This window comes from Mustela nigripes, chromosome 15 (genome assembly GCF_022355385.1).
Source record: "Mustela nigripes isolate SB6536 chromosome 15, MUSNIG.SB6536, whole genome shotgun sequence".
Lineage (NCBI taxonomy): Eukaryota > Metazoa > Chordata > Mammalia > Carnivora > Mustelidae > Mustela > Mustela nigripes.
In genome coordinates this window covers 52,185,672-52,198,647 of record NC_081571.1, presented here as the reverse complement: position 1 = coordinate 52,198,647, position 12,976 = coordinate 52,185,672, and positions in this window count along the sequence as shown.

Below are 12,976 nucleotides of genomic sequence, written 5' to 3'. Positions count from 1 at the left end.
CCCAGAAGAGCAGTAGAAAAAGCTCCAAGGCCACTGAAGCTCGTTGGCTGGGGACCAAAAATAGGCAGATCCACCCACTCAGTTCCCTGGAAAAACAGGGACACCAGCTTGATTCTACAGATGGAGAAAGCCACTGGCTGGGCTCTCTGCTTGAGTGCCACCATAGGCAGGGCTATAGGTGGGTTATGTAATGTTCCAAGTTTTCTGGTTAGACTTCCTGGTTAGGTGGAACTGAGGGCTATATTCAGCATTGGCAGGGTGGTGAATTTGTTTCCCTGCCCAGGTGGGGCTGTAAAACAGGCCTGTGTGTTTGGTTCACTGGCTGTGGACCTAAATCAGGCAAAACTGCCCATGAAGCTCTCTGGCAAAATGGAGCCAGCAGCTTAGTTCTGTAGACACACAAGCAACTAGTTGGGCTCTCAGCTTGAGTGCTTCCTATGAGACAAGACCTGAGTTAACTTACTAGCATCCTGCTATACTGGAGGACCTGGTCAGCCTTGACCTCTCTTTCTCTCACTGGAGAAGCTATAGGCCCCATGAGGCCCTTTGGGTATAGCACCATGCCAACCTGGGGGAAGGGCAATTTGGGAACAATATAGCCATTCCTCCTACCCTTCTAAAGTGGTCCTTCTCAGTCTCTTATCCAATAGACTGCTTTCTCATCTTCAGGTTCTAGGATGTTTACAGTGATGTCTTGTGTGTGGAGAGTTGCTAGTTGGTCTTCTTGTAAGGGAAACTGAAGTCAGGAATAACTTATGTCACCATCTTGATGATGTCACTTCTCCTTTGACTTAGCTAAATATACATTGTATTTGTTTTCTTTTGATCCAATGACTCAAACCATATATGTTTCAATTTAATTACCCAGTGGTAGCCTTAAAGTTTTTTCAAAACATTTTTTTTCAAATTCCTCTAATTATCAGAATCACTAATGAATGAATCTTTCTAATATTCCCTAGAAGAACATATCTAGTTTATATAATCCAGATATTAATTTCCCTGTTAGACGCACAGTGCTTTTTATATCAGTAGTCGGTAAAATCTATTTGATATATTGATACTCACTGGTAAACAGGCATGAATGCAAAAACAAATATTAAATACTGATTTGATATAAGGGAAACATGTGGAAGAAATGAAACTTATTGTTTAAAATATTCTTAAGAGACACAGTATTGGAATTTCATTGTTGTTCCCTGTAATTTAACTAAGGATATAGAAAAAGAGCACATTACTTTTATTCTAACCTAAATTGAGGGCACCAGTAGAGTGACTGCAGTTCAAAATTCAAATAGCTGAATTTTGCTAGGGAAAAAAAGGGCTCAAGTTGACTTAACAAATTCCACTTATTGAAGGCACATTCTAAGCTTCATTTTCAGCTCAGACTCCAGAAACTGACTTAGTTAATTGGGACAATTAAGAATCACCGAGGGTATAATTGCCCCTTTCATTTTGCTTTGGGAGGAAAGAGAGTGATTTATCTCAGAAAACAAGAGCCTAGGGCCCTGCAAAGAAAGAGAATGAGAACATTTTCGTTAAAGAAGAAGATCAGGAAAGCTCTTTTGTAATCAACTCAAGAGATGATAAGCCTTCGGCTTCTCTCCAGGACAATGGAAATTACGGAATGTCAGGAATTGGTTGTTATAAAAATCCTACAACCTATGGTCTATTTTGGCAAAGCAAAAGAGGCTGTCAGCTGCCTACATCAGTTGCTACCCTTGGTCAGTGCTTAAAATACACACCCCCACAAACACCCAGATACACACATACATACACACACAAATACACATACACAAATACATTTATAAGAATGAATGGAAAAACTGATGCTGATATTCCTGGGATGACAATAATATTATCACTCAAATCAGTAGTGTGAAAAAATAAAACTAGATCCCAGACTGGAATTTTTTGAAAAATATTTAAACCACTCTTAAAAATGTTAGCTGAATCCTTTCCTGATCAAAACTCTTCAAAGTGTAGGGATACAGGGTACATACCTCAATATCATCAAAGCCATCTATGAAAAACCCACAGCGAATACCATTCTCAATGGGGAAAAACTGAGAACTTTTCCCCTAAGGTCAGGAACATGGCAGGGATGTCCACTATCACCACGGCTATTCAACATAGTACTAGAAGTCCTAGTCTTGACAGTCAGACAACAAAAAGAAAAAAAGGCATCTGAATCGGCAAAGAAAAAGTCCAACTCTTACTCTTTGCAAATGATACGATACTTTCTGTGGAAAACCCAAAAGACTCCACTCCAAAACTGCTAGAACTCAGACAGGAATTCAGTAAAGTGTCAGGATATAAAATCAATGCACAGAAATCAGTTGCATTTCTGTACACCAACAGCAAGACAGAAGAAAGAGAAATTAAGGAGTCAATTCCATTATCAGTTGCACCCACACCCATAAGATACCTAGGAATAAACCTAACCAGAGAGGCAAAGAATCTGTACTCAGAAAACTATACTCAGGAAAGAAATTGAGGAAAACACAAAGAAATGGAAAAACGTTCCCTGCTCATGGATTGGAAGAACAAATACTGTGAAAATGTCTAGGCTACCTAAAGCAATCCATGCATTTAATGCAATCCCTATCAAAATACCATCAATGTTTTTCAAAGAAATGGAACAAATAATCCTAAAATTTAAATGGAACCAGAAAAGACCCCGAATAGTCAGAGGAATGTTGAAAAAGAAAGCCAAAGCTGGTGGCATCACAATTCCAGACTTCAAGCTCTATTACAAAGCTATAATCATCAAGACAGTACTGGCACAAAAACAGACACATAGATCAATGGAACAGAATAGAGAGCCCAGAAATAGACCCTCAACTCTATGGTCAACTAATCTTCAACAAAGCAGGAAAGGAGGTCTAATGGAAAAAAGACAGTCTCTTCAACAAATGGTGTTGGGAAAATTGGACAGCCACATGCAGAAAAATGAAACTGGACCATTTCCTTACACCACATACAAAAATAGACTCAAAATGGATGAAAGACTACAATGTGAGGCAAGAATCCATCAAAATCCTTGAGGAGAACAAAGGCAGCAACCTCTTCGACCTCAGCGACAGCAACTTCTTCCTAGAAACATCACCAAAGGCAAGGGAGGCAAGGGCAAAAATGAATGATTGGGACTTCATCAAGATCAAAAGCTTTTGCACAGCAAACTAAACAGTCAATGAAACCAAAACACAACTGACAGAATGGGAGAAGATATTTGCAAACACATATCAGATAAAGGGCTAGTATCCAAAATCTATAAAGAACTTATCACACTCAACACCCAAAGACCAATAATCCAATCAAGAAATGGACAGAAGACATGAACAGACATTTCTGCAAAGAAGACATCCAGATGGCCAACAGACACATGAAAAAATGTTCCACATCACTCGGCATCAGGGAAACACAAATCAAAACCACAGTGAGATACTACCTCAACCAGTCGGAATGGCTAAAATTAACAAGTCAGGAAACAACAGATGTTGGCGAGGATGCAGAGAAAGGGGAACCCTCCTACGCTGTTGGTGGGAATGCAAGCTGGTGTAGCTACTCTGGAAAACAGCATGGAGGTTCCTCAAAAAGTTGAAAATAGACCTACCCTATGACCCAGGAATCACACTACTGGGTATTTACCGTAAAGATACAAATGTAGTGATCCGAAGGGGTACATGCACCCAAAATGTTTATAGCACAATGTCCACAATAGCCACACTATGGAAAGAACCTAGATGTCCATCAACAGATGAATGGATAAAGAAGAGGTGGTATATACACACACACACACACACACACACACACACACACACACATATATATATATATACACACACCATATATTCCATATATTTCATATATAATGCAGAATATTATGCATCCATCTAAAGAAATGAAATCTTGCCATTTGCAATGACATGGATGGAACTAGAGGGTATTATGCTGAGCGAAATAAATCAATCAGAGAAAGACAATTATCATATAATCTCTCTGATATGAGGAATTTGAGAGGCAATGTGGGGGGTTTAGGGGGTAGAGAAGGAAAAAATGAAATAAGATAGGATCACAAGGGAGACAAACCATAAGAGACTCTTAATCTCACAAAACAAACTGAGGGTTGCTGGGGGGTGGGGAGGTAGGGAGAGGGTGGTTGGATTATGGACAATGGGGAGGGTATGTGCTGTGGTGAGTGCAGTGAAATCTGTAAGCCTGAGGATTCACAAATCTCTACCCCTGGGATGAATAATACATTGTATGTTAATAAAAATAATTTAAAAATAAATAAATCACTTTAAAAATGTTAGCTGAATATATATCATGTATGTAGATTATATCATATAATTGCAGAGATCTAATTTTTATAAATATCACATTTAAATACTATTAAGGCTTCAGTAATTTTGAGTCTAGTCTTCCGTGGCAGACACCCATAGAGATATTTGAAAACATGAACTATAAATATTTTATTTATGATTCTACTCTTTGAACATTATCATATTTTGTTTATTGTTATTTTGAGGCATAGTTCCTAAATTTTCACAAGTGGGCTGACCATATGAATCTGGAAAAGATCAGGAATTTGTCATAGAATCAGCTAACTTCTGTATTTGCTATGTCTACCTGACACCAAAGTACAAATTTTTGTCAGATGTTCCACTATTTTGTCTACCCGAGGCCACCCATCTGGCCATGGAATCTGCCCATGTCACGTTGTTCTTAAAAGGAATTATTTTGCTTGATAAGAATAAAAGATTATTTTTATCTTCCATTTTGAAAACATTGACATACCTTCTAGTCTTTTCTTCTGAGATCAATTTTAATTTTATTTTAGGAAGTTGTGAAACATAGAGCAGGTCAGACAACATTTGACTATTGATTTGTTAGACCAAATTAAGTTAATTTAAGTAGGAAACAAAACAGATTTCTTCCTATGACCATGCAAGTGTTCCATGCAAGCCATAAATTTGAACACTTGGCATAAACATTTAGTTAAGGCTCTACTCTGCCTTGATCTGCCTGGCTCTGCCCTTGATCTAAGCAGAAATATGAGAGATGCCCTGTGTCAAGGTATGAAAAATGACATGAGAAAGGAGGGAAAATTAGATCTATATTAGCTCTGAAGACTGAGGAAAGGAAAGTGTCAAATTGGAAAAGGCAGAATTTCTGCAGACCATCCCTCCTACCAAGTCATCTGTTCCAATGAAAGGGGACCTTCAAGTGAACTCTTGGAAGGCCTCCAGGCAAATTTCTTAGTCTGTTTGTGAGAACTGCTCATCTCCAGAGAAGGCCATATTTAAATTCCTAGCTCTGTCTTCAGCAAATGCTTGATGTAGGAAATGAAAGTCTGCTGTTAAACCTTGGTCAGTCTGTCATAATTTTTCTATAATGTAAGTATCATTTTGAATTTAAAAAGAACTAAAAATGTGTTAGATATCCCTGTAGTCGCAGGGCACCACATCACTATTTCTTTTATGGATATCCCTCCCAAATATACTCGTAGAGAACCACTAGACTAACCAATTGGTTCAACCTTTTCTCTTACCACAAAAGAATGCAGACTTGATGATAGCCATAGTCCACCCTATGCGATACAAGGTAAGTAGCCACCAGGAAGTATAACTTGAGTGTCCTTAAAATCAGAGCTCTTGTGCAAACCGAAAATATCAGCACTTATGCTTTCAGAAATTAGTATGGAGTAAATTCATCTAAAAATCTCCACTAAAATGGGTAGGTCACCAAAATTCAGGTTTCTAGTCCTTGCTCATTAACCGTTTGGCCTAGAGCCATTATATAGTTTGAATCTCAAGCCCTGAACAAATGAAATGCAATGAAGATGGGGAATGTTACAGTTACAAACATATGGGAAGAAAGGTCATCAAGAAAAGGGATGTGGTGGGGGTGGTAGCTAAACACAACATATTTGGGTTAATAGTGCCACTGGTTGAAAGTGGAGAAGATAATTAGAAAGAAGACATTGAACCAAATTCACCTTCAAAGGATCATCTATATTTTTCAGCTTTAAGTGGACTCTTCTCTTCCCTAAAGTTAAGAAACTAAAAGTAAACTAAAATGAAATTATTCCTTTTTGTTGTTTTAAATCCCCTAAGCAGAGATGTTAAGTTTTGGTACCACTTGTAAATTCAAAGCAGTGGGTTTTAATTTCCTTTAAAGACAAGATTTAAGTAATAACTACATTTTTGAAAATTGCTTAGCCATGCACTTATGTCATCTCATCCAAATTTTAGAAAACCAGTATGTTCCTAATTTAAAAAAAAAAAAATTGTGACAGCCTTCCCTGATCTTAGTGACTGGCTTTAAATTCTGTTAGGTTTCAACTGCTTTTGAGACATTGATAAAAAGCAGCCTTGAAAATCAAGTAGGCTGTAGATGTTATCAAATCTCCAAAATAAAAATATGACCAAAGAGTCTACTTAGACATGACGATGACAAGGTTTATATTCCATTTTTTCCTCCTAAAGAACAAGCCAAGGTATGACAAACGCTGTGATAGCATGGGAAAGCGTAAGAGTGGGATATCTTCTACTTCTGAGTTGATCTTTTACTTCTACATAATTCGTTACTCTTTTCATCTATATTTTAAGGTACTGCAACCTCCAACAAAATTCTCTTAATTCTTCTCATGAAAGATTAAATTTAGCTTGCTATTATAGGGGAGGAAAAGTTTTCCTCTACCCATCTTAGATTCCTGGCTGGGGCTCTGTAACAAATGGCAGATTAAATAAGAGAAAAACAAGAGTTTTATTAACCAGCATATTTCATATATACATGGGAGAAATTCAGGGATGAGTAACTCAGAGTGGCTAGAGCTTGGGTTTCTATAGCCTCTTAGCAAAGGAACAATAAATTTTTAGACAAGTGACAAGACAAAAGACTGTGAGTCTCTAGGGGCAGAAAATTGTGGGCAGGCAAATATATGAGAAACTAATGGCATATAAAGGCTAGTTAGTAAAGTCTCCAGGCTGATAAAGGTTGTCTCTGGTGATTAACTTGTATCCTTTCTGGTAGAGGGGGGCACCTTTGTAAATTTGTGTCCTGCTTTTAGGCAAATAAGGGGAGGACAGTGAAGTGTTTTGTTGTTGTTGTTTTGTTTGTTTGTTGTATGTTTATTGTTTTTTTAAAAACTCTTCCTCAATTGCCTTCAGTTCAAAAAAATCCTTATCTCAGAGCGACATATTTTGGAGTGACAAATTCTGCTACCCTTCACCATGAAGGTTGGTGACTGCCTTTCTGTACTCATACAATGTCTTTAAAGTCTTTAAAGTCTTTTGAACACTAAATTCATTGTGTGCTATCTTCTCTGCAAAGTTGAGAATATGGAGAAAACTAGTATTTGTTGCATTTTTTTAAAGATTTTATTTATTTATTTACTTATTTATTTATTTGAGAGAGAGAGAGAGCACAATCAGGGAGAGGGGCAGAGGGAGATACAGACTCCCCACTGAGCAGGGAGCTTGATGTAGGACTCAATTCTGGGACTCAGGGATTATTACCTGAGCTGAAGGCAGAGACTTAACCAACTGAGCCACCCAGGTGCCCCAAGTTGCATTATTTTTTTCTTTCATTTGAAGAAGAGTAACTTTTGCCAACACTTTAATAGCTACAATTTCTATTCTCCAGCATTTTAAATTACTTACTTCCAATTGATTTGCTTTATTAATTAGAGTGAGGGAACAGTTTTATCAAGTAGCAATTGATTAAGTTTATCCAATAGACATTAAATACTCCAAGGGAAGGGAATCAACATTTATTGAGTATCTACTATGGGCCAACCATTAAACTTTACACATTAAATATATTACTTAATTCTTACAGCTATCTTGTGAGATACATATTTGCCTCTTTTCTAGGACAGAAAACTGAGGTTCAGAAAGGTTACATAGCTTGTTTAAGACTTTGTCTTTAGTAAGTAGTTATCAGTATTGTGACTTGGGTTTTTCTAACCCTGAAGACAATGCTTTTTATATTATATAAAGCTGTCTAAATGAAATAGGATTAGTACATTGGTTCTGATAAAAATAATACACGATAGAATTTTTGAAGGGTAGAACCTAAACGAGATAGTTTGTCTAACATTTTAATTGAGTCTTTTTTAGGAGTAGTTTAGAAATACTAGAATAACAGAATGTTCAGAAGATAAAATATAATACTTATCTATAGTTTTCATTTCTCCTGGACCAAAAATTTAACATGTTTCTATAACTATATAAATGCTATCTTAAATTATCTATTTTTAGCTGCGGAAATATATAGGCTGGCTGTTGCTGAACCATTTCTCTTTTCCTCCTGGGTACTTAACTGGACTACAATTTAAAGCCACCATTGTATTTGATGTGGCCAAATGACTGAGTCCCTGCCAATGCAATGTGGGTGAACACAATTACCTCATTTCCAGGCAAAGTCCATAAATCCTTCTGGGTGGTAACACCCAGTGTACCATTAGAAGTCACAATTTGAAGATAAAGTGTCTCTGTGAGCCTGACCCACAAATAATTGCGTGGGGAAGAACTCAAAATTTCTGCCACACTACCAGTACCTCTTCAAGCAAGAAGACTCAGTAGCCCCACCACCACCACACTGAGTGGGGAAGTAGTGCCAAAAGAAAGCAAAGATGGGCAGATAGATAACTCATCGACTTATCTCTATAAAATGACAGATATGTAATCAAAGATTTTTATAAATATGTTCATTGTATTTTTACTCATGTTGCTAAAAATTTATAGCAATTTCATATCTAGCAGTAGAATTTAATAGTCATTAGTGGTACATCCATAAGATTTAAGATTATGATATGGCTTTGATAAATATTTAATGATATAGGAGATGTTCATGATACACTATTGTGATGGTCAGTATTACATGTCCACTTGCTCAACCATGGGATGCCCAAATATATGATCAGACATTTTTCTGGATAAGTCTATGAGGTGTGTTGCTGGATAAGATTAACATTTGAACAAGTAGACTGAGGAAAACAGATTGCACTTTCCAATAAGAGTCAGCCTCAACCCATTGGAGGCCTGAATAGATGTGGAGTAAAGGAGAATCTGTTCTCTCTGTGCGACTGTCTTCAAGCTGGAACATCAGTGTTTTCATGTCTTCAGTTTCAGACTTTTGTAACTTACTTCATTTGCTCTCCTGGGTCTCCAGCTTGCTGAATACAAATCTAAAGTATGGGAGCCAATTAATTATAAGAAATAGGGTTCTGGTTCTGTTTCTCTGGAGAACCCAGGCTAATACAACCATTTTAGTGGAAAACTCAAAATTTAATATCAGTCTTCCAAAATATTTCACAAAGTTGATACTGCAATCTATTGTTTCAATAAGCTTATCTTATTTTATAGGAATAAAAATATTTATTATATTCCTCTTTGTAATGCAAAAGCAGATACATATATAGTTTTGTTTTTGAAAGCATATTAGAAGACAAAAAAATCAAATGAAGTTTAAAAAATAAAAGGTGAGTTAAATGGGAAATTATCTATCACTGCCAAATAGGATATTAGAGAGATGCTGTCTTTCCTCTAACTATTAGGAAAGTTGGACACAAAAAAATGTTTCAGGTGAAATGATAGCAATGAAATGTAATAATGCTCAATTTCAGTTCAACAAGCATTTACTGTGTACCTACTCTATGGGTGGCACTCTTTTCCACCCTGAGTCTATAGGGATGATAATGCCTTTGAGGAACTCATTGCCTATGTCAACATAGAAAATAAATAGGTAATTTAAATATACTGTGGTAAAACTAATGATAATGATGTTTAAGGATGCATAGGACTCAGGTTGCTTAAAAGGGCTTGGATAGGGGCACCTGGGTGGCTCAGTGGGTTAAGCCTCTGCCCTTGGCTCAGGTCATGATCTCAGGGTCCTGGGATTGAGCCCCACATCAGGCTCTCTGCTCAGCAGGGAGCCTGCTTCCCCCCCGCCCCGTCTGCCTCTCTGCCTACTTGTGATCTCTCTCTGTGTGTCAAATAAATAAATTAAATCTTAAAAGGGGGGGGGGCTTGGGTAATCTTTTCTAGAGTATGTAATGTCTGAACAAAGTCATGAGTACTAAGTAAGAAGGGAAAATGGGGAATAGAGAGAGACTATTTCACAGAGGAGAAAAAGCATAAGCAAGGTTACTAGGGAATACAACATATATTGTTTGAGCAGCTGATTCAGTATTTTTGGACTTTAGATATGAGCAGCAGTTGACATAAAAAAGAAAAGTAGGATCCAGCTAATTGCTGATTTATATAATGTGCCAAAGAAACTGAATGCTATCTGGTAAATTATGGAGAAACGGAGAACAACAGGTGGATATTGAGGGGAGTAGCCAGTTTAGTTGATACTCATTTTAGATAGACTGTGCTGACAGTGGTATGGCTGGTAAATTTGAAAGCCACAAACTTGGAGGCTGAGATACAGTTTAGACTCTATAACAATAATCCTGAGCTCTAGAATGGGCATCATGAGGCCACTACCTGTAGTGGTAGCAGGGTTGGAAGAGAGATTATGTAATCAAAATGCAGTTGATGTACCACTAATATTTACAAGTTGATCTTTAATGGGGTGGATGGAAGAATGTACAAAGAAGGAGATTCATGAGATAGGAAAAGTGCTTTAGGATGACTCCCAGGTCAACCTATATTGGTTGTCTCTGTAATAATGTTATGAACTGGCTAATGGAGGAGCAGGATTCAGGTTGAGGATGAGGGTGAAGGAAGAAAATAAGTTTAGTTTCAGACACAATAAATTCAAGGAGACTATGAGTCATCCAGTGTCCAAAAGTTATTTAATGTGTAGTTGAAAGTTCTAAGAAAAGGTTGGCTGGAGAAACAAATTTATGAACTGTTAGAATATAGATTTTAGTTGAGTCTCTAAGAGCTCATGTGGGCAGTGTCAAGTGGAAACAGGAGAGAGCTCTAGCACGCAGTGAGATGTGAGAGGGAGGAATAAAAAGAAGAGTTACAGAAGATATAAAGAAATTATCAGATATAGAAGGAGAGGCAGAAAAAAAGTATTATAAGCCATGTAAAAGAGTGGTTTCAAGAAATAGGTAGTGGCAATAGTACTCCCCACTGAAAATTTGTGTGCCCCCATTCTTAGGAGAAAGTTGTCACTGAACACCTAGACCAGGTCTTTATTTTTCAGACTCAAGTGAAATTTTGGTGGTGCCATTTTACCAGTTATCAATAGGTTTGGGTGCCAAAGCAATTAAAAAGAAGATATCCTTCTCCATCCTGTTTTTCCTCCCTCTAAGGGCTAGAAGCAAAGGATTCTAAGGGTTTAGCTGATAGCAGAGCAACAACAGGGAAAGAGTCATGGCTCCCGAATCATCACAGGGAAGAAAACCACCCTTAACTGAAAATACGCCTGTCAGATTATGATGTGAGCAAGGTTACTCAAATTATGATGTGTTAAGGTTCTGATATTTGGGGAGATTATTTATTACTACTAACTAATTATTACTGTCTTAACATCATTAACTAATGTTATGATAAGTACATTAAGGATGAAAATTGTCCATTGAATTTGACCACACTAGGAAATGATTGAGAACACAGGAATAACTGGATAGTAATTACACAGAGATACAAAGCCAAAGATGGCTTATGTCCTAATACAGAACCAGAAGAAGAATTAATCATGTTTTCCAAGCTGAATAGTAGAAGCCATCAGAGACAGAGGAAGTATAGAATAGAGATGGAACTGTTCATGGAGCAAAGTCATGAAAGAGATCCTAAAGCAGAAAGGGAGAATATGGCCTTGATCATGAGGATAAACGACGCTTCCTATGACTGAGAAAGGATGAAGGAAGTGAGAAAAGATGAATAGATGCACAAGTAGGTGAATCTGAGGGTCACTTTAAGATTCCCGTGAAATTATAACCATGATCATTGTAAGACATCAAAGTTTATATATTTTGGCAATCAAATGCTTTTTATGATACTTTAAAATGTGCACAACTGGGGTGCATGGATGGCTCAGTTGATTAAGCATCTAGTCTCAGCTCAGGTCATGATACCAACATCCTGGAATCAAGCCCCACATCAGGCTCCCTGCTCAGCAGAGAATCTGCTTGTTGCTCTGTCCTTCCCCTCCACCCCATGCTCACACTCTTTCTGTCTCTCTCTCTCTCTCTCTCTCACTCCAAAATAAATAAATAAAATCTTAAAAAAAAATGTACAAAACCAATAAGAAAACACACTCATTTCTAAACACTGTCATTTCCTACTTAACATCACTGAAAAGGGGACCTTTCACATCCACTTTTTTTCAACCTGCTCATTCTTAAATTCTCTGTTGAAGATGATATGCAAGATAAAGCTCCCTTGCTGCAAAACAACATTACCGAAGATCTAACATCAAATACTGTCCCTAGAAGAGAATTGCATATTAAGAATAATTCTCTCTAGCTTTAAGATACTTCTTTCCAACTGAGAGCAACATGACAAGGCAATCTGATGATTCGTCTTGGTAGTTTGTGATATTTCTGGCTTACAGATATATTTATCTCTATACAGCCCCACTGTGGGACTGAATCTGAAATAACCAAACTAAACTAAAAATGTCCCCAAGTGCTGGAAGTGATTGAAACAAATGAGGAGATGGAGGACAGGAAGTGAAGGGAGAGGGAAGGGGCCAAAAAAGCCATGCTCAACATCTTTGTTATATTCGGTTTCGGAATGCAGTGGTCTGTAGGTCTTGGTCTAAACTCCCATCCTGATGTATTATTACATTTTCATTATAATGCTTTTTGGTAATTTGTAATAAATATGTCTGCGTGATTGGTGTGAAATCTCCTTGTCAAATGTACAGAATTTTGATTGTGAAGCAACTGTGTCCTTTCTCAGATGGTCACTCTAAACACCCCCCTCTGAATTTGTTCCTTTTTTCTTCCCTGGATGAAATCTCAGGCAGGTCCCACAGTTTCTCAAGTCCCTCTCAGTCACTGGAAAAA